The sequence below is a fragment of the Serinus canaria genome, chromosome 7, assembly GCF_022539315.1.
Source record: "Serinus canaria isolate serCan28SL12 chromosome 7, serCan2020, whole genome shotgun sequence".
Lineage (NCBI taxonomy): Eukaryota > Metazoa > Chordata > Aves > Passeriformes > Fringillidae > Serinus > Serinus canaria.
This window is the reverse complement of record NC_066321.1, coordinates 30,936,921-30,958,916: the sequence shown is the minus strand read 5'-3', so window position 1 is coordinate 30,958,916 and position 21,996 is coordinate 30,936,921. Positions and strand designations below refer to the sequence as shown.

At 37.3% G+C, this 21,996-nt stretch overlaps 1 long non-coding RNA gene across 1 annotated transcript; it reads right to left on the bottom strand.

The window, feature by feature from the left end:
• Positions 1–6: 6 nt before the first annotated feature.
• On the bottom strand, positions 7–21,189 carry LOC127059832 (uncharacterized). The gene is made up of 3 exons (XR_007778018.1): positions 20,742–21,189; positions 10,804–10,920; positions 7–4,219 (listed from the first exon to the last, which is right to left on the bottom strand). It is a non-coding gene; the product is annotated as an uncharacterized LOC127059832 (long non-coding RNA).
• Between the last annotated feature and the right edge of the window lie 807 nt (positions 21,190–21,996).

Sequence of the window (21,996 nt, the reverse complement as noted above, 5' to 3'; positions counted from 1 at the left end):
GAAAAAAGGAAAATTTCATTGTGAGTTTATACAGGCCTAGAATATCTTAATCTTTGTACCATGTCAACACTGGTTTTGCTTCTGGTTTCAGTCAAAAATCCAAATCCACCTCTGAGTTGTTTTCTTTTTTGTAAACAAAGTGTATTTCTTAGTAGATCCCCTTTAAATAATAGACATTAGAATTGCCATTGTGACCAGAACCATTTATCAGCAGGTATTTCCCCATAGTAGCAAGCTTAAGTAGCCTAAAATTTATATTCATACCTTGAAAATTAAGGTCTTTGTGGTAGTGACACAGAGTGACATTTGAGATTATACTCATATCCAATAAACGATGGCACCTATGGGCAAATTCTTCTTAGAAAGTACTTTTTTGTTCCCTGAACTTGTGAGTACTGGGCAGAAGAAACAAAAAATACAGCTGATATCTAGGAAGCTTGATTCAGAAGTACTCATATTGAATCTGAACATTGTTTTGGAGGGCCTTAGAGTGGCCAGCCTGCAGCTGGGCTCTCTCAACTCTGTTGTACTGACATCAATGAGTTCTGCCTGGTAGCTTATTGATTCCAAACTGTTAACAAGTTATCCTGATCTGGTAAATCCCTCATGCTGGCTCATTTATTCTTGTAACTGTGCTGAATATTGAAAATCAAAAACTTTTATTACATTATTTCTTCTGAATTTCTACATATATTACATAGTTGCACTTGAGCTTATTTTTCTCACTACTGGTCTTCACATTCTTCAAAGTGAAAATTTAGTATTTCAGATTTTTCTTTAAGCACTTTTGTGTCACTCATACTCTCTCTTCAGATCCATTTCTACAGTCACTAAATAGTGATCTCCTACAGTAATGAATACTGGAAATCTAAGATGAATACAAATATATACTATAATACTGCACAGACCGAGTTAGAGTTAATAAAAATTCACATAATTATACAGTGTTTTGCTGTATTATGTTAGCAAAAGGGATTAATTTAAAGATTTACTATGCTTTATGCCTGATGGTCTGCAGCACACTGTACGTAATACCAAATAACTTTATCTACTCTTATCCATTCAGAGAATACAGAGATCACGAGCCTTTGTTTCTCCTCTTCCTCCAAGCAGATCCAGCTGTTGGGGAGTCTTGGATCCAGAAAAGTGTTCATGGGCTGAGTACCAAGATGGAGACAGTAAGCCAGTTCTTATTTTAAATAACTTTCAGTTTTATACTATAGAGTTATGCCAAATATATGCCAGTACAGGATTTGGTCTAGAAGATCGGTTCCAGATGCAATATGTGTGTCAGAATCAAAGTAACACTGGGCCCCTTCCAACTCAGCTTATTCTGTGAAAACAGCAATATCAGGTGGAAGAAATAATGTGATAAATCTTCACGCATGACACCTGATTATGACTTTTGTACACTTAATTCCAAATTCTGCATCTATCAGCCCTGCCTTTTCCCTTTTATTCCTCTGTCTTAGTCCTTAAACTGAAATTGAGAACAAACACTCCAAATTTTCTGTGACAGGAAGTATCAAGTTTTGGATGAGATTCTTCTGGCAGGTGCAAATAACCTCCCTCCAAGCATGGTAAAGATGCTGTGGGTCCTGCTGAAACCCCAAACCAAATACTAGCTGGCAACCACCAAGAGCCAGCCTGGTGTCAACCAAAGAAGAGCTAATTCATATCCTAGACTTCAGGTCTTTCTGGAACTGAATGCTATTCAAGGAAAGAATAATTTTCAATTTTTTATCATGAAAGACTTTACTCTTCAAACTTGGTGGAGTCATAACTAGAAACAGATTCATGATCTGTAATGAATTACTCCTTTCTTTGATTTTCTGCCCAGAAATGAGATCTGCTCCCATACAATAGTCTGTAAGGAACATTTTAAAACCCATTACTTGAATTCTATCTGACTTTGGGATTTTTTTTAAACTCAGGTATGACGAATCAAAGACACAAATAGTATAGTTTGGAGAAGGAACAGTGTTGTAAACAGCTTTTATCCTTGCCAATTGCTAAAATACCAAATACAGATAATTGAGCACCAAAATAGTAATCTGCACTTCTGGAAGTATCTGAGACTTCAACATAAAAAGTAATTCATTAGGTTCTTTCTTACAGCCACTTCAGGAAAGTTTGCTTAAGATCCGTTTCAGATCCAAGTAGAACAGAGGTTCCTGAACTTTGTGTGTGCTTGCATTTAGGGCAAAAGGTTTTTCTTCAAGTCTTCCCTTTCTCTTTTTTTTAACTTGAAATGCTAGATGATATTATTTAGTAACAAAGAATTGTGATTTCTGTATACCTCTTTCTAGATGGAATGCCACTTTAATAATTAATATTACTTTAATATAATTACCACTGGGTTTAACCATGTATTACACCTGAAAACAGAGCAAGGCTATGACTGATCCTTGCCACTTCTTCCCTGGAGCACCTCTGATCTCTGAGGTTTATTAGTAGGATCCATCCAGAAACCATCAAAAGGTAAGTTTAAAATTATCCTTAGAGTAAAATGCACTGGAAAATTGTGATCCACTTAAAAAATGGAGTAATGTTTTTGACATTGAGAAGTTCTTAGTGAAACTTTGTAGTGTTGTTTTTTTTTCCTCCATCCTGATAGAGGGAGCTTTATAAGCATACAGTAATTTAAAAGCAAAACCTAACTAAACAGAAATTATGGTGACACCAGCAGACCAGAAAAATAGATCTGAAAGGTAAATAATATCTTGAGTTAATATGTGATGAATAAATAAAATTCATGAAGTCTCCTTTTGGGAAAGACCAAAGGCATCAAGACCAGAGATGCTTTCAAGGAATATGGAAATAGTTTACTAATATTTGCATATTGGTAAAATTAGAGGCATTGAAACTAACAAACACTCGTGAAATACTACTTTGGGTAATGTGTAACCAGCTTCAGCCATTATTGAAACACTGTAGTGAGAGACAGATACTTACTTTGATTTCTAAATAAATTTACCAACAAGATATAAATTACAAGAGTAATTTTGATCAGGAAATACAGATGTGTTAAAAAACAGACAATGGAACAGATTTAAAGCCTGATCTAAATTCTGTGTGGGCATAAATTCTGGAAGGGATAGAAAAAATAGGCAAGAGATATTTACATTTGTTGCCAGCCAAAACCTGAAGCTATAAATTATCTTGTCACATATGCAGCCAGCTTTGGCCAGAAAAGCCAAATAGGAGTTTCTGAAATTAATTTTATAATCTGAAATTTCTTGGAAGTATTTTTAGTAACCTATAAGAACTTGCTGTGCTTCCAACCAGCCTATACTAATCCTAGAAGACACAGGTCTTCTAATTTTTATCCAGTTGTGTGAGGAATACATACAATGCTGAAAATCTTAATTACAAGGATGAATTTTAATAGCAATACCAGCATTCACAAAGCCCTTGGTGCAGATTGTACTGTGTATCATATGTTAGATCTCATTTTCTTTTTTCCAATGATTAAATGAGGAGGATCCAATATAATAAAGATGGAAAAATGGCCATAACTGGCATTTTTCATGAGAATGATCTACTACTGTAGCAGTAATTATGCTGAAACAGAGAAGATGGCCAAAATTTTTGATAACTTCTGTCAGCTTCTCAAGTAAAGGACAAACCTGGGATCAAAACTGGGGTTAGGCATTCCAAAAGCAATAAAGAACATCTTTGCTACCCACCAGCTTATCCCAGCCTCAGAATCAATTTCACTTAAGAAATCATCCAAAACAGGGCTCTAGCTACAAAGTAAGATTCCTTGCATTGCTGCCTCTATTCCACAGGTACACTAAAAAACCTACCTGTCTTTCCATACCCTGAATGTCTGCTTGCACCATATAAAATCATTCAAATGACTACAACCTACTTGGGAACATAATTAGAGGAATCATATTTCTGTTATAATAGGAACTGAGGAGGGCTTCTACTTCCCAAATTCAAGTGGTTTGTGAATGAGAACTAACAGCTGCAAATGAAGACTTGGTAGGAGGGTGAGAGAATGGGTACTGGCCTTTTGGCACACACTTCTCCTGGCATTCCTGCAGCGTTAGGAAGTTGTTCTCATTGCCATGGCATCCACCATATTCAAACACTTCACACTTGCGGCTCTTGATGCTGAAGAAATAGCGGATGTGGATGGCTTTGCACGGACCTTCGTCTGCTTTCAAGGCACAGAATGAGTGCACAAGCTTCAGTGGTGGCAAAGCAGCACCTGGAGCACAGAGAAGAAGAAGAATATCTGAGTTAGTTTGCTGCACACTGCATAGTGTAACTCCCAGATGAGGTTGGTTGTGTGTTCTGCTAGAGAGGCACTGCACAACATCTGCCTGCAAAGCTCCCAGCACACTGAACAGATGTAAAAAGAAAAACATCATCTGCATTGGAACAAAAATTCCATTTGATCAATTCAAATGTGTGGCTTCAATTTTCCACCAAAACAGCTCACAGTATAAACTTCAACTCCTCATCACAAACCTTTAAACAGTTATGGAGCGTGGCTTAGTCACATGAGCTGAAGTGCAATGCTGAATAACAAAAACACACAAAGACACGAAGACCACCAGGGCAGAAAGGTTTCCTTGGGCTCTCTTCCATCGACTGCTCCCAGAGAAATTGGCTCAAGAAGGAGCTGCCAGGGAGCACTGTGGGATGGCCAGGGGCCTGCAGAGGGCATCCCTCTCCTGTCAGATGGCACTTCACTGGGACGCAAACCCTGCTGGCACCACTGACAGGCATCAGACTCTTTTTCCTTTCGTCTCACTGTTCTTGCATTACAGCTTTCAACAGCAAACAACTAGAAAGTCAAGGCAAAACAAAGCTGAATGCTTTTAAATTGTGTCATTTCTGTCTTTCAATATATATTAGGTCAGGGAATGTCCTATATAAATTTTCATAAGCATTGTGGAGAACACTAGCAAAGTTTCACCCTGTCAATGTCTATAAGGAAATTCTGACCAACAATCTAGTTCCTGATACTGTTCCCTTACAAATATATGGTTTACTATATTTTTCTGTTTTACTTTTCCAAGGCAGATTTTACCCTAGAGCATTTTGAAAAATCTACAGAGCTTATAGACTTGCCATAGGAGCCAGAAGAACAGACCTAAGGTTTTTCAGTCATTCTCCAACAGCTAATTAGAGCATTGATGTCTCAGAACATATATACAAAAATATTTACCTGTGCTCTTTGCAGTGGCCCAGAAGAAGACAAAAAACAAAAAAAGGAAGAGAATTGTTTACATGATCACGTAACCATTACAGATTCCTACTCTTACTAGTTTAAGCTTCCAGTGTTAATTAAAAGAATCCACAAAAATCAGGCTTATGACATGGTGAAAAGGGAACTTGTGTACTTACTACCCACCTGTTCTGTGGATATTTAATTTTAGTACCTAAAATTGACCCTATTAGACAAAATTTGAATTAAAATCAAAGAACTGAGATAAATCCTCATAAGTACTGAGGTCCACAGAAGTTTGCTAGTTTTATTCCATTTCAGCCACTTATGACTATCAAACCTACAGAAAGGAAACAAATTTCAGCACTAAAATATTTTAAACAATAGTATTTAAGTCCGTGAAAAACGAACAACCTCTATTACACATTACTACCAACAGAAAAATTGTAGCACACAATCAGATCTTCCAAAAGTGGACCATTTGATGTTAAAACACATATAAAAAGGACTAATTTAAAAATTATATTTAAATATTCTGTCCCCAAAATAGTTTGTTACTTATGCCATATTGGTGAAAATATATTTTCAGATTTTGAAGTGGGGTAAATAGATTTGAAAAGATTATTGAAGACCATACAATAGGAAATATTGATGAAATAAAAATAACTATAAGAGATGTTAGATTTGGTAAACTTTCTGTGAAGCTCAGCTTGCCAAACAAGATTTCAGAATTCATTAGCTGGGTCTTCCTGAGTCCACAAAGATTTAGTATTTAAAAGTCACAATCAATGCTAAGTTGGACTTCAAAGGTTCTAAAGTTCTCCAAAAGGCTTGGGAATTCTTTGGAAGGGACTTTAAAAGGCTCAGCTTAAAAAGCTGAGAGGATACTGCATTGCAAAATAAAATTTTGGAGTTCCCCTTCTCGGTACCAGGGAAAAAAATACCTTAAAAACACCAAAGTTTTCAGTAAGTTATGAACTCACTCCTGAAATGCTAAAATCAAACACTCAGAGCTCCACAGAAACCAATCCAACTCAGATGTGGTCAGGGCGAGGGCTGGCAGCTGGTTTATGAACATGTCATTTTCTTGGCACCCAGAAATGAGATCCCCTCTGTGACCTCTGCCAGTGACCCAGTTGATTCTACAAGAGGTTGTGAAAACTGACCATGTTTCTTAACCACTGAAATTTCAGATACACAGTTATGTCAGCTCATTTTCTTGCTGCATTGCACCACCCCAGTGTGGTGGGCTATCCAAACAAAAACAGCATGCATGCATTGTTGCAAAACTACACCAGGAGGATGAACACATGGCTTAATAGAGTTCATCCTGGGAACTTTCTGCTCTCCACTCCTAGCCCACTTCTCATCAGACCCAAGGAACAAAATCATTGTTTTGGTTACCTCCTAAGACCTTTCCCCTGCAGTCACAGGGATGCTGTTAACCATCGTCAGATGTCCTGACATCTGCTGAGAACATAATGACTAACTGTGTCACACTTCTTGGCAATCACTCAGTTTCCTAGGAATGCTAGAAAGCTGCCATAGTTTGAGTAAAATCTGTACCCTGTCAAAGCTCCAGGGGCCAAACCCTCCAACTCCAAACAGTAACCAAGTGACTCTGAAGAAAGAGGTCTCCAAGGGATTGGTCGGAAATGAATCATTCTTCTGTCTGAAAACAGTGAAAAAATTCTTCCCCATTATTTTACACCTGGGAGCACTTAACTCACACAGATGGTATAAAATTAACTTTCCTTCTCAGAGCAGCAGATGAGAAGGCAAGCCCATAGACACATATCTGCCTGTACTTGTTTCATTTGTGGAATATACCTTGACAAAACTAATTCCTAGTGTAAGGACTCATCTTCTGCTCTTGAACACTAGGACTAAGTGTTATTACATTTTAGGTGCTGTGTGAAAAGCACAGGATATGACATTAAGTGAAGATATCTGACAGGAAAGTCAGTGAAAATTCCTCAGCAGAAACAGAGGAAGATAACACTTGAATGAATGTTAATGGAGTTTCTCTTCCAAGTGAAGTAAAATTCCAAGCAATCTGGAGCAGTCAGCTTTTGGATTTCACTACTCTTCTTGTAAGAGAGCTTTTTATTTTTTTTTTGGTAATATGCTGCCTGAATATTCTTTATTATATATTAAATTATTTTTACTTCATGCATAGGCAAAATAATCTAAAACCACATATACACACATGATGAATCAGTTTTGATTTTCCAATCCACCATTTGTGTTTTGCAATTCAAGGCTGCTGCAGGAGAGCAGGTTGTTTCCTATACTCTCAACCTTGATTTTGGGCTCTCCAAGTTCTCCCTGGCTGCTTGAAGCCTTGGTGGTGCACCAGCTGCCCTGCGCTCAACTGCATCACTTCTGTAGCCAAACCTCTGTCTATTCTCTTTTTATTGGAATATTTTGTCTCCTCTTAGTTATCTCCATACTGAATAAACTCCTTTCTTCAATCTTTTTATTGGTCTTTCTTTCTAATCCTCTCATAACTCTTATTTGGATGATTCCTATTGGTCTGGATTCCTGGTAAAATGTGCTGCTGAGAGTTCAATATAATCCCCTACCTGACACATTACTAGTGGCAAATAGAGTGGCATAATTATCCTTTGGGTTTTTCCTTAATCCAACACAAAATCACTTGCTTTTTGACATTGACTTTAATACTAATCACTTTAATATTGGGTTAATTTTGTAATGCTCTGTAACTTCCATTGACTTTCCAGCAAATAGAACCTTGCTATACAGGTGCTTCAACATTAACATTCCATCTTGTATTTATGATTGCATTAATTGTCCTTCTTAAGTATAGCACATTGTCATTAAAAAAAAAAAAATAATTTAACCCCCCCCCAGGTTAGATCTGGTTCTGTTGGATATTTATTACTCATCCAATTTAAACATCTGGTCCAAATACATTAAGAATTTCTGTGTAATTGTAGGACTGTACTAGCCTAGACGAAGACATTTTGTTATAAATACATTGAAAAATGATTATACTACACCTGCAGCATAAAAAACATGAAAGTAAGGGTTATGGAGGAGTTGCCTTTCAGAACAGAGAGATATGAATTGGGAGAATAAAGATCACAAATATTTCTGAATTTTTATGTAAAAATACTTTGTTTTAGTTTCCTTAGGTTATGTGTTCATAACTTTATAAGAATTTCCATGGTTATCCTTAATAATAAAGATATGCTGTCATCTTTCCAGCCTTCCTTGGCAATGTCTCCCTTTGATAAGTGGTATCAATACTAAGCACCTTGTCACTTATGAACAGCTGCTGCTTTTCTCTCAATCTTTGTCAGTATGACAGCTTCCCACACACACACTGTTCAGTGCTCTTCCTACCCTGTGTTTCCTACATTTTTTTATAGGCAGGCACATTTATTCTTGGCAAGCTTTCACATATGAATAAAAAGCACATTCAATTTGTGAGTCATTTTCTTCAGGCTTTGGAACATCAGCTACAGCACTGCCTACCACATAAGGGATTAATGAACAGCATGCATAACATGGTTATTTTTATACCTTTCATTTTTCTTATTACACTCATCTATTGATGGAAGTGACAGATTTTGCTGGAAGAGAACAAATCAAAAATATTTTTATTACATTGGGCTTGACCCTGCAGTCTTGATTATTACTGTAATTAAAATAGATAAAACCCCACCTCTTAAATTCAAAAAAGCACTTATACTCAATGTGATCAAAAAGTATGACATTAAAAATAATGGATGCACACAATTTTATCCTTTATACCCGAAATTTATGGCATGTTGGGGTAAAATGTCATTGCTTTATTAACATCTAACTTCAAAAACAAATGTTATCAATGATATTGCAGCCCACAAAATTTAGGCCTTTAAAGTCTGAGTCCAAAAGTTAAATCTTGAGAAACCACAAATAAAATTTTAATTAGCAACAATCTAAATATTTAGTGAAAACAGAACAGCAAAAGCTTTTTTATTGTAAACACTGCAACTGAGTCCTCAGCAGTCACAAAAACAGGATCCTAGTTTAATAGGTAATCCTCACATCTGATGGGTTTTTATTTCAGAATTAAAGCCAGAAGTTCAGAATTGTTTCTCACGCTAAATCAGTTAGTGGTCATATTATCCTAAGCAACCAGTTGCGAAATAACCAGTAAAAAAATAATCCCCAGTAAAATGACTATTTAATTTTCTTTGAGTTTATTTACTTATTTTCTTTTATAAACAAAGCAAATAGAGGAAAAAAAATAAGCCATCAGATTTCTTGTTATGGTGACAAAGAATGCAAGCTGGTTTGGCTTTCACGACCTGCAGGCTTGGCTAAGAATTTATAGAGAACTAAGAGTTGTGGGGCAAAGATAAATGTGGCTTTGCCCTCCAACAAAATGGCATTTTTGTACTTCAGAGTTTAAAAGAAACAAGTTTATTCTGCATGAGCCAGTCTTTACTACACAGCTATTCTAGTCATACACTTAACCTGGAACAGCACATATATTAAATTGGAGTGACTAATTGTGTCACAGTCCTATCTTAGTATAGCTGTGGCTGTGCACAACTACTATTTCTGTCTCAGAGAACACTGCTGAAAAAGTCTGATAGAGAGCAATAGTCTGGATGCAAATAGGAGAAAACATAGCAAAAAGGTTCGCCTTAGCTTCACTTTCATTTGCATTTCAAAATCAGACTTGTCAAACAAAAGCATCCACTTCAGAGTCTCTGCAGCTTAGGGAAGTGATCACAGTTTCAAGTCATTGCCTCAAAGGAAAAAGGATTATTTTACTGCGGTCCTAGCAGTGTATTTTTGCCTCATCTTTCTCAGAATTGTTTGGGAAGAAATTGAAATACCCTTCACAATGATATTCAGTCTAGAATTCTGATACATCTTAATTTCAGTGAAGTAACCAATGATCTTAGCATGGTGAAAAATCAAGAACATCCCCATTTCTAACAGTCACACTGCTTTTCTAACAAAAATTTTCAACTGGTGAGTTTTTAGTCATAGAATTGTAGAATATCCAGAACTGGAAGGGATTAACAAGGATCAAATCCAATTCCTTTGTTTATTCAGTGATATCAAATCACTTGGGCAATACAAAGACCTTCCATAAGGCCCAGGAAAACTACCAGGACAGTAATTGTATCATTTTAAAATCCAACTTTGCAAATTAACTGTGACTCAAGAGATCTGTGCATGGAACAGAGCAACATCAATCTACAATGGTATTAATAATATTTTTGCTTTTTCTGTGTGAGGAAATAAAACCTGAGTAACCAGTTTTATGTTTCCTTGCCTGAATGTCGAACTTTTCCATGCGCCTAAAGCAGAGCTTTAAAGGAATCACCTTGACATCTAACCCAGTGTTTGATTAGGATTAGATGTTCCAAATAGTTTAGGAAACAGAGGCCCCCCAGCAGAAAGCAATTTTGCTAAAGCTAAATAGATAATTGTAAGCATCTCTTTCCTAGTTAGAAACCATTTTTAGCTTAGTCCCAAAAAGTTCTCAAGTACAGAATTACATCTACAGTGCATTTTAACATGGTAGGCTTTGTTGTTGGAGTGTTTGGCTTTTGTTGGTTGAGTTTTAGGTGTTTTCTAGGATCTCTTACCCACAACACGCTCTTTGCTGTCATCCAGCTCAGCAGTTGCGTGCCCAGCGACACAGAAGAGCAACAAGATGAAGGGTGAAGGTAAGGAATATTCCTCTTTTCTTCCCTTCATTTTTCCTGTGAAACATAAAAGTGAGAAATGACAAATTCAGTCAGATTCCTTAAGCATTCTGCAAAAGTTATTGGCACAATAACAATGCACAGCCCTGTGGGCAGGCACAAAAACCGGGAGCTTTGGAGACAATGTGAGCTCTTTTAGTATAATCCTCTTGTAAAAACAATGAAACACAAGACAAGGATTGCAGTTGTGCTCAGCAGATTGCAAGTCTCCTGTCCCAACTCCAGTCCAGGTTAGAGGCACTGCTATTGCTTTCATTCCAAGCCCCAGCTGAAATCACCTCCTGGAGCACATCATGACACAAAATGTAACACTTGGCACTTTTAATATCCTGGCATTAATTACACAATGTGGTATTGCTTGCCAAGTCAAATCATTCCAAGTTTTACTCCATCTGCAGAACCTATATTCATTACCACAATATTTTTTAACAAATGTTTAATCAATTTATAATTGCCAAGCTCCCAAGTTACTCAGTTGCATTTCAGAGGAATCAGTGAACTTTTTGCAACATAGGCTTCAGCACCTTAAGCAGGATTTTGCATCTTGTGCATCTCTTTAATACTGAGAACTTCACTTAAGTTCAGAGTTATTATTTTTCACTTTGCAGCAGTACAATCATTGAGAGAAGAAAAACACTTTTATTCCATGGCAGCTGTCATGCTGAGGTTGCTAAAGATGATGTTATGCACACACACATGAAATTAACTCCAGAAAACTTTTGCTTTAACTTTTTTAGAAATACATATTTTCCAATTAACTAAAGTTTCTTAAGTATCTCTGGATTATAATTAGAAAATAGACCCAATGTCTTCTTTGTTACCAACAGATCAATTCCCTATTCATAATAGGGAATAGAAGGTAGTTCCCTACTGTCTTCTAAAGTACTAATTTCTTTTTGCTATGTTAACTAATATTAAGAGAATAAAACCTAAAGATCTAAGGGCTAGGAAGTTTCTCATCTTCAGACACTCCTTGGTCTTTAGTGGTTTTGTTTACATGCTTATGAAGACAGCATGGTCCTCACCAAATCAGAGCCACAATTCTCATTTCTCTCTAGAAAACTTAGCAATTTTATCCCCTGCATACTCAGTGTTTTCCCAGCTTGCAGCATATAATAGAAAGGAAATTAATTCTTAAAAACAACTCTTGGTGAAATCATGAACAGCATTAACTATGCAGGTATTTTTTTATTTCAACAATACCTTTTAGAAGGCTTCAGTATAGGGAAAAATATAGAGACCTCTTCATTTTTCTCCTTTTTTTTTATTGGAGCAAAAATTTTGGTTTTAAAGGAATTTCTTTTTTAGCCAGAAAATATGACCATGGTAAATTCCACATCATAATGCGTTCCTGCCAAAACAAACATGTCTTTGAATTCTTATAGACTCAATTATTAAGCCTAACTTCTACAGGAACAAATAAAAGTCTTTATCCAGATACAGTGTGGAAGACTTTTTGCAAACTAATACAGATCTCATTTTGTGCTTTTTATTGTGATTTTAAAATCTTTACTCAAATACTGTTCTTTAATTCTGCAATGAAATTTGCAAATTATTGTTTTCTAGCAGAGATGGAAAAACCTCTCTTGGATTAGAAACCATTGCACAAGTTTTGAAATATTCCCTAAATGGAAAAAATGAGCAAGAGCATTTTTCGAAGAAATAGAAGTAGGATCTTTTATCATAATTTTAAGTGGAACTCCAGTTTTACAATCCTTTATATACAATGTTTTGTAATACCTTACCTTGGAGGAATTATGCATTTGTATCTGAATGTTAAAAAAAAAAAAAAAGAGTTAAAACAAATCTTTTAATTCACCCCTGATAAAAAGTTCAGTCATGCTTTAAAATTTACAGTAACTATGTACATGGTAACCTGAAGTTGTCTAAGACTGTCTTTGTGATTTGAGAGATGTCTGATTTGTGATGTTAGTTTGACATCAACTGAAATTAAAATAAATCCAAACTAATAAAAATGGTATGGGGAGAAATATTAAGTAAAAAATTCAAAGAACTGCACAGACAGTTAGCATTACAATGCAAAAAAAATGGTGATGATTTGACATTGTCTGGGCTCACTTAAAGCAGAAATACCATCAAATATTCAGATTTGATACTTAGATATAAAGTAATAACTTTCAAACTGCCTGGTTCCAGTGAGGTCACTGGAATAAAAAATTACAAAATACAGTTATTGTTTTTGAAATTACATGGGAAAGAGCAAATTTCTAGCATATTGTTTTCCTTAGAAGTAATCATTGGCCCAACTGTGGCTCTTCATAAAGGAACTTGCTAGTTATCCACAACCTCAGTAACCCATGGATTAATCCCATGTTTGTCCCTAAGCCCTCATTTTCCATGTTTGAGTTTTTCCAAACATGCCATCAAAACTGTCATTAGTTCAGCAAAACTCTATTTGAATTTGGGTTTTTATCACTTAAACTGAAGCTCTAGTTCCTTCTTCCAGGAATCCACAGAGTATAGATTTACACTGCAAAGTTCAGTAATCAGTTTTTAGTCAGCTATCCCATATTCTCAAAACCTTTTCCCCAGGCAGAAGAGAGGCAATCCAGCAGAAATGGAAATCCTTAATAAGTTCCTATATATTTTTTTCCATTTGGAAATAGAATTGTGTGTATCGTGAGCTACCATACAGCACTGTCACTGTGTGTTTATGAGGACAAATTACTACATTTGTACAGAGAACAAAACCCTTCCCAGGGTACAGTATTTGTATCCTTCCACTCAACTCCTACATTTCCCTTAAAAGGAAGGGTCAAAAGTGTGTCAAAAGCTGGGCATCTCCATGCTTGGGCCAGTTCCCAACAGGAACAATGCAGGCTGTGCAGCAGCATATCTGCCTTGCTGCAAAGCCTCCTGAACAAACAGAACCTCCTTTATCTTCCTGCTGCCCTTCCCTGGAGGTCACAAAGTCCCAGAACATTGGGTCAGGTTTGGGTGGAGGTTGGATGAGTGGGGAGAAGGTTTTGGTAATAAAATGCTTAAATCCTTCCGTAGTCTAATTATTTCTTATTATTCCTAAAGGAAGAATGAAATCCCAGATCAAAGTGTACTTGGCACTGGATTTTCAATTAAAACCCAAGTCCTCTAGAAAAAGTCCAGGTTTTCTGACTGGATGTTCAGCTGCCCAGTAACAGAACTTTAAAACTGCAAGCCTCTTAGGATACTGGTATATATATATTTTTTTTAAAAGCACTCTGGGTTTTTTTTTTTTTTTTTGTTTTGTTTTTGTTGTATTTGTATGGAGTGAATAATTTAAAACACATAAACTATGATATTTGGCTAGTAAAATGTCAAATGCACACAATGGTGAAAAACTGTGTGTCATGAGAAAAATAGGAAATGTTTCAATTTTAAACAGGTCATGTTTAACTGTCTGACTATTTCAGCCACATTCTGAAAATTTCTGAGAGTAAATAAAGCCTTTTCCCTCAAAAGGATTCTATCTTAGGACAGCCAGATGTCAGTCCAGCATTAATATTCTACATCACGATGTCATTAATGTATATTCCATACAGACAATTCCTTAGGAACTGCCATTCTACTGCTCCCAAACTCCCCACCTTTTAATGAAACATTTTATAACAGACAAGAATTTTACTTGCCAAAGGAGCTCAAAGGTCTATGGGTAATAATTGGCTCTGATTTATTTACTGATTTAATTAAACTCTTTCATTTAGTGCCATTAGCTTCCCTCAGGCTGAAATACAGGCAGCCAAGGCAGACCACAAGCAATCAAGAAAGCTCCCAGTTACAGATCCTTACTACCTGGCCTTATAGCAAAGACTTTTTCCTCCTGACACCAAAAACAAAAAAAAGAAGGAAGATCTCAAGATGTTTTTTGCCAAAACCAGAAAAGTATAAAACTAAGTGTCTTGTTCATGCAGTTTGCAGCCTTTTGAAATAGGACTTTCATTATTTTTTTTAACCTAGTTGTCTCTTCAACACCAGTTTCTTAGTTCCCTAAATGTTTAGTCACAAACCTTTTTTTTTTTTCCAGTGTGGCATTTATCTCTAACATGCAAACTGTAAAAAGAAAAATAAAACTAGCATTTCCCATAGTAGCCAAAAAAAGGCCTAAAGTGACATTGGAAATGATGGTAAAAGTGACTCATTCACACTGACAGCCCAGGAAACAGAAACACACAAAAAGGCAGAGGATATAATTAAGTAGAGGAATTAATATACAGAAGGTAGGATGTGCATGGCCAGAGGTCTATTTTAGCACAGCCTAAAATTAAGGATTAAAAGGTCTAAATAGCCAGGATTATAGCACTTCTGATATAAAAGCAGACATTTTTCAGTTCACTGCAGTTCAGAGGCATTGCCTTTGCCCTGTGATATCTTGCACTGCCTACTATGACTCGTATGACACAGGTTTCATTAGTCTTATCTGCAGCATTGTGTCCCACCTGGCAGAGTCAGTGGTCCCCTAAAAATTACTTTATTACATGTGCTGGTTTGGAGCTGTTTTCTCATTCCTTCAGCTGTAAATATGAAGAATGGGGAGAGCAGGAATTCCATCACATCTGTTCTGATGGTGGTACCTGAGTCAGTGATGAGCTGTCAATTAAACCGACTGCCACCAGAGCCTTGTGCTGGCACAGCAGCTGTTTAAGTTCAGGCAGTGCACTGTGACTCATGAGCATGCAAACATTACTGACTGAAAGCAAAGCTATGGAAATCCAAATCCCATTCCAAATTATCTCCCTTTTTCTGTGCCCTGCTGTAGCAGCTTTCATCTGTGTCAGTCCTGGGACCAGGGACTCCATCTGCTTCCTCCAGGAACTTCAAATTCCTTCTTGTCATGAAAGAGAATTTTGGTTGGTTACCTACCTTTCACCATTTAGCATAAATGCTTTGCTGCTGCACTATTCCAGTCTCTGAAATTACCTAGTGAGAACTGGAAAGTGAAGTAAAAACTGGGAACTATGGAGAAAATTTGGGAAAACTAATGTTTTTATTAGCTTTTATGCTGAAAAGTTGCATAACCTGATGTCACTGGTTCAGATTTAACCTCCCACCTTCTTTCTGCTTTTATGAAGTTTATAAATGCTGCTTTCCAAGAACACCTGATAAAATAATTGAAAAGAAAAACCTTGTCATATTTTGAAATGGAAATATAAAAAAATAAGTTGATTAATAAACCCAGCACAAGAAGTCCTTTCTTACAGTCCTGTGGACCTCTTGCCATTTCATTTTCCTTGTTATCTTCTTTCATTCCTGCTTTAAAACTGTTTTCTATTTTCCCAGCTTAGGTCCAGGACCTATTTTTTCCCTTCTGCTGGTCTGTTCACATCTGACTAGGTACTTCTGCCATCCTGTCTCGACTCAACTTCTTTTGTGACACAGCTCCAGACTCTAAACTCCTCCTCCACTGAGTTGTTCTTGCCTGGCTCAGTCAGGTGTCCCTTCCGTGGTATCCATGACCCAAGAGCTGGGAATTGGATATAATCAGCTAGGCAGAGCTGTAGTGACAGTAAGCCTTGCCGACAGAAGCCTTCAAGAAGTTTTCTTAACTCCCTGACCAAGCAGCGCAGAGCACCTGATGCAACAGTCAAAGAGAATTATAACTGCTGAAATTAAGACTGATTTATTAAAATAACTGCACTTTTCACAGGACCTCTGTGTTTTTCTGCAGCAAATCACATAAATAACACATTTGCATTTTGATATAGCTTTCAATAGGGAAAAGAAATCTTTTGCTCCTATCAAAATATTTTTACATATGGAATAAAGTGAATAACTTGTTTACATATTTTCATAAATCTTAGTAAACAAATCAAACCCACTACACTCAGGCCTGAACTGCTCAGACAAAAACTACCTGTTGGTAGCAAAAATACTGGCCATCTGATCTTATTTTCAAACAGGGACTGCTTTCAGTATCCTAATAAAAACCACTTCAGAGAGCAAGATCCACTAGCAAAACAAACAAGCAGCAATATTAGTCACATCTAAGCACTATAAAGTGTCTAACCTGGTTTTTTTTCCTAGCAGTTTGGACTGGAAAAGTCCAGCCCATGTGTTCAAGTCTCAGCTGTCCTTATGGATAAACAGAAGTGAATTTAGATGTCAATTAACTTAGCACAACCTGCTTTTCTATTGGGGAGAGTAATTTCAGCAATATATTATATATATATATAACCTAGTGGTGTGTAACTTCCCATTAGCACATGGTGTGGAAGCATGACTACTCAATCAGGTGCTGAAAATACCACAGGCAGGCACAGGAGGAAACTGCTGCCACAGTCATGCCTCTGTGACTGGTTTTGGTCACACCCATTCACTTTTTGCAACCTCACCATCACATCAATCACATTTTCACACATACAGAGGTTCAAAATACACATTTCCCTGCTCTGTCAGGCAAGTTTAGCTCACCTGGTCTGGCTTCCCAGCTGGGGACACCACAGACACTCTTTCTGCAGGGGATGTGTGATTATCACACAGGTTAGAAATGATGAAACTGCCTTCAGTGGGAATCACCCAGGACTCAGACTGCCTCAAATTATCATCCTACAGCCACTTTAAACCAACATGAAATAACAATGCCATAGAAAAAAAAAGGATTGTATCCCTTCATCTCCCACAGTGGCAGCTCCTCTGGACACAGAGCAAATGTCAACATGCTCTCTTGAAGTTCATAAAAACAATACCAACTGAGTGTTTCCTTTACATAAAATCTGTATTTCTAACTTTCTGCAGCTACTCTTTTCAATGTAGCTACTTTAAAATTAGTTCTGTTGGAATTATTTGCTTTCTGAAGGAAGGCTAAATTTTCTGAAAGAAAGTTGAACTTTCTTGTGATCCAACTCATACCCTAGAGTAAGCCTAGTTTTAATTTCTCACTAAACTGTAAATCTAATTACCTGATTCAGAGCTTCACTCAGTTATTCATCAGGGAAGGTGGCAGCAATACTAAGGATGGGAAATAAATATCTGTATTAACAGCACAAGAAGTAATTAAGAAACTGAACAAAGAGTTGTGAGAGAAAATGAAAAGGATTAAAATAAATATATTTTTCTGTGAAGTAACTATGAGGGGAAAGGAATTATACAATTCTCCATATGGTTTTGCTTTATTCTGTCCTCAGGGGTACTCTGTCCCCATTGTAAAGTTAAATTGGTTTCATAAGACAAACACAGAGCAGTGAGTAATTTGTCCCTGTTTTTAAAGACAGTTTTCTCTGGTTCCAGTGTGAAGAACAACTTCAGATAGGTAAGAGCCCATCAGCCTCTCCTGACCCTCTAGAGAGAAAATATGACTGTTCTGAATGCAGCCCAAACAAACAACACCAGTAAATAATGGAATTTGACAGATTTTAAACACTTTGCTCCAAAATTGAGATATGACAGTCATGTAAACCTCAATGCTCCTAAATTCTACTGATGTTCTCTTTTTAATTTCAAAATTTATTTTCTTTTTCTTACATAAATGCTTTGACTCCTTCTGGCAGACATTCTCAGAATGAACTGAATGCACACCAACAAAATCATGAAAGTAAAAAACACCTAAAGCAGATACCACCATATTTTACAATGCAAGCTAAATTACTGCCAGAATCACCTTTTTAAAGTAAATGTAGATATTAAAGCAACTTTCCAGAATGTGAAAGATTGTGTAATGGTTGGTTGTTTTTTTTTTTTCCAGAGGAGATTTAATTTTTTTTTCCAGAAGCAATCCTAATCCCACTAATATATCAGTGAGAAAAGTCTGTGTTCTGTGCTCTAAAAGTGATCCAAGATGCACAGAAGCAGAATAGCATAAAGGATATCAGTTCCCCTATGCAGGTGAACACCTGGGTACCAGTGTCTGCTTCTGTTTATGCACTTGGAAGAGTTATTTGAGAAACAGACAGTCCTTGCAGGTAGAAGCAGAGCTGAGTAATTCTCCTTCTCTAACTATGGATCTGGACATGTTCTGAGTCTGCTAGGATGCTCCTTTTACACCCTTACTTTGTTTCTAAGATCACTTTCCCTCCTATTTGTTGAAATTCCCTCATCCCAGAAAATCTGCCTCCTTTTTGAATGCTGTCCCTCACATCCCTTTAGATCTAAAATAGACACCAAAGAGTCAAATTTTTACCACTGGGCTTCCAAAACTACTCTCCAATGAGATTAGGGATAGACAAACTCAATGCCATTAAATTTCTATCTGTCCTGAGTCAGAAACATTAAACTCTAATTCAGCATTTAGAATATTACTGGATGAATAACAATTAAGTTTTCATGAGCAATATTAGTAAATGTGGGCACTGCACTAAAAAGCTAAAAACTCCTTAAACATCACATAGCTGCACCAGAGAGCTGAAATGCTTTAAAACCCAAAAATTACAAACTGTGCAATGCACAATGTGAGGACAAACACATAGATTACTGAAAGGCAATTACACAGATTACTGAAAGGCAATTTAAAGGGCACTCTGTGATTCTCTGGCATAAAAGTCATAAAATTTTCAAATAAATGGAATTATCAAGCAATTGGCCACATGGCTGCTTTTAAATGAACCATTTCACATGGGGCATTATTTGAAAGGAGAAAAGGTCAGAGCAAGGTGTGCTTTAATCACCCTTACCTCCTCAGCACTGTTCTGTGTACACTACATGAAAGTAAACTTGATTATAATTCTGAAATTCAGCTTAAAGAATAATTCAGAGGAATCTGCTGTGGATACAGATACTTGTTACCTTCACAGGCCATAATAAATGTCTCCTAGTGAAATTAAATTAAGGGCAGAAGGTTCAAAAAGGCAAAGGCTGACAGCTTTGCCCAAGTAGGTGCCCAGCAATTCCTCCAGCACATCCTTGCTGTCCCTATCTGCACTGACAGCTGTACTTCCTCTCTCTATGTCTGCCCATAAGATACTCAGGAAGGAAGGTTTATATCTTTACATGTTTCCCATGACACTTTCATAGCTAATTCCTGGAGCACTGAGTCAGACTGACCATCCACACACTCCTCCCCCCAATCCAAATTGCTGTTTTTCTCCCTATCTCTAATTTCCCATTGTTATGGGCTTTTCCCTCATTTAAATTGCAACTTTTAAAAAATATATTGGCCAATTCTAGCAATATTTTAAAATACAGGCTAGTATCACTTCTTTGTTTTACACAGTTACTAAAACTGAAGCTTACATAAATTATTCTAAGTAAAATATTACAAAAGTCACAGAAAATATTCTGGTTTTTTGGGGTGCAGCATTCATTTGTTACACTGATACAACTGGATGCCTCATTCACTAGTTTCTTGTAAATTTCAAATATACTGTGAATGAAATTGGTTTCTGTCTTAACAGCTTAATTTGATTCTCCTAAAATCTTCCTGTACTTCTCAAAATATTAATTGATTCAGAAGTTAGTTGCCTCACACTAACTTCTCATTTGAAACTAACTGCCTCATTTGAAACAGCCTGGCAGACCACTCTGCTTGAATTGAATCTCCTGTAAAAAAGCAAAAGCTTTTCTTCAAACTCAAGCTATTGATCAGAATTAGCTTATTCCTCTTTAGGATGGCTTCCTTTCCAAGAACTGATTTACAGCTTAAAATACTTGAGACTGAGATTATGGCAACCAAATGTTAGTTGCATTAATCATGCAAGTATATTCATTGTCCTGATGTTTCAAATCTGCAGAGGAAAAGAAGTCTCTCCCTTTTTGCAGCACTCTTGGCTGGACTTTGAATCTAAACATTTGACTACTGCATCTAAAGAAAAGCCACCAGGTGATACTGCTTTCGGCAGCTAAAGGAAATAAATTACTCCGTTAAAACCCAAAGTCTGTTGCAAAGTACTCACCCAACTCTTAGCAATAGCTCTTGAAGAGAGAGGGAATTCCTGAATCAGAGCTGAGTGTGATCCCCCTCTAGTAATCCACGTTGGAGGGGTGTGGTGTAAAGCTACAAAGGCAGGGCTGCAAGCTGATCTGGCTGCTGCTGCCAGGGGATTGCTCAGCTCCCGCCGCTCCGGCGCTTGGAACCGAGCTCTGACACGGGCTAGCTCCGGGCAGCAGGCAGACATCCCCGGCAGCGGCGCGAATGCTTCCTCCTGGGAGCTCTCATCTGCCCGGGGCTGACAGCAGCTGCTTTCCAAACAGCACGGGCTGAAATGAAGTGCCCCTTGACAGAGCGAGGGACTGTGAGATGGTTTAGTCGCTGTTCCTGGCAGGCTCTGACATGGCCCGTGAGGATGCCCTGTTATTCCTTGCAAGTTTAAGGGATGCGATGTGATGGACTGCAGTGTTTTGTTCTTTTTAAACGAAGCTACGCTGCTCACCCGGCTGTCTGGAGCTGTTAACAAAGGCTTTTCTGCCTGCAGCTACAACATCCCATCTACTTAAACATCACACCAGTGCGTGCTAAAACTCGAGCTCAGTGTCATTAAGAGTACCATGGCTGATGATAGGGATGGGGACCCTCAGAGACCTTGTAACCTGTGCGTGTAGAAACACATGTCCAGAATCTCAGTCTAGGACACACAGGATAGGAGTTTCCCAGGTAAGGAATTAAACAGTGAAAGAGACATAAATAGCAGCACAAGCGCAATAACCTACGCAGTCAGTAGCTCTAACTCATTGTAATTATTTCTGGACAAAGATAAACAGGTAGTTAAATCACTTTCATTGAAGATTATATTCAGCTGCTCATCACCATCCTGAAACAGACTGGCAGTTTGTCCTGGCCAGCTATATGGATTAACTATCTCTGACACAAAAAGAAGGGCTCCTGACAGCTCCTTGGATCTCCTGGCTGTTGTTCCTGACTGTAAAAATGATTGTAATACTTTTCTGAACAAAGCCAGTAATCAGCTGAGTCTACTTACTATTAACTGGGTCAATAATCAAATGGATTAACTGTCCTGAAATTGAGTAGAAGCACTCCCAAAGTAAAGGGACAGTTCAAATGCTGAGGGCCAGGTTCTACCCTGCAGTTACTAATTACCAGCTCAGATAAAGGAAGAGGCAAGCCAGCTGCAGAGGTCAGTGAAAAGGAAATGGGCACTCTGTCATTTGTGTCACAGCACAACAAATGAAAAACATTGTTTCAAGAATTAG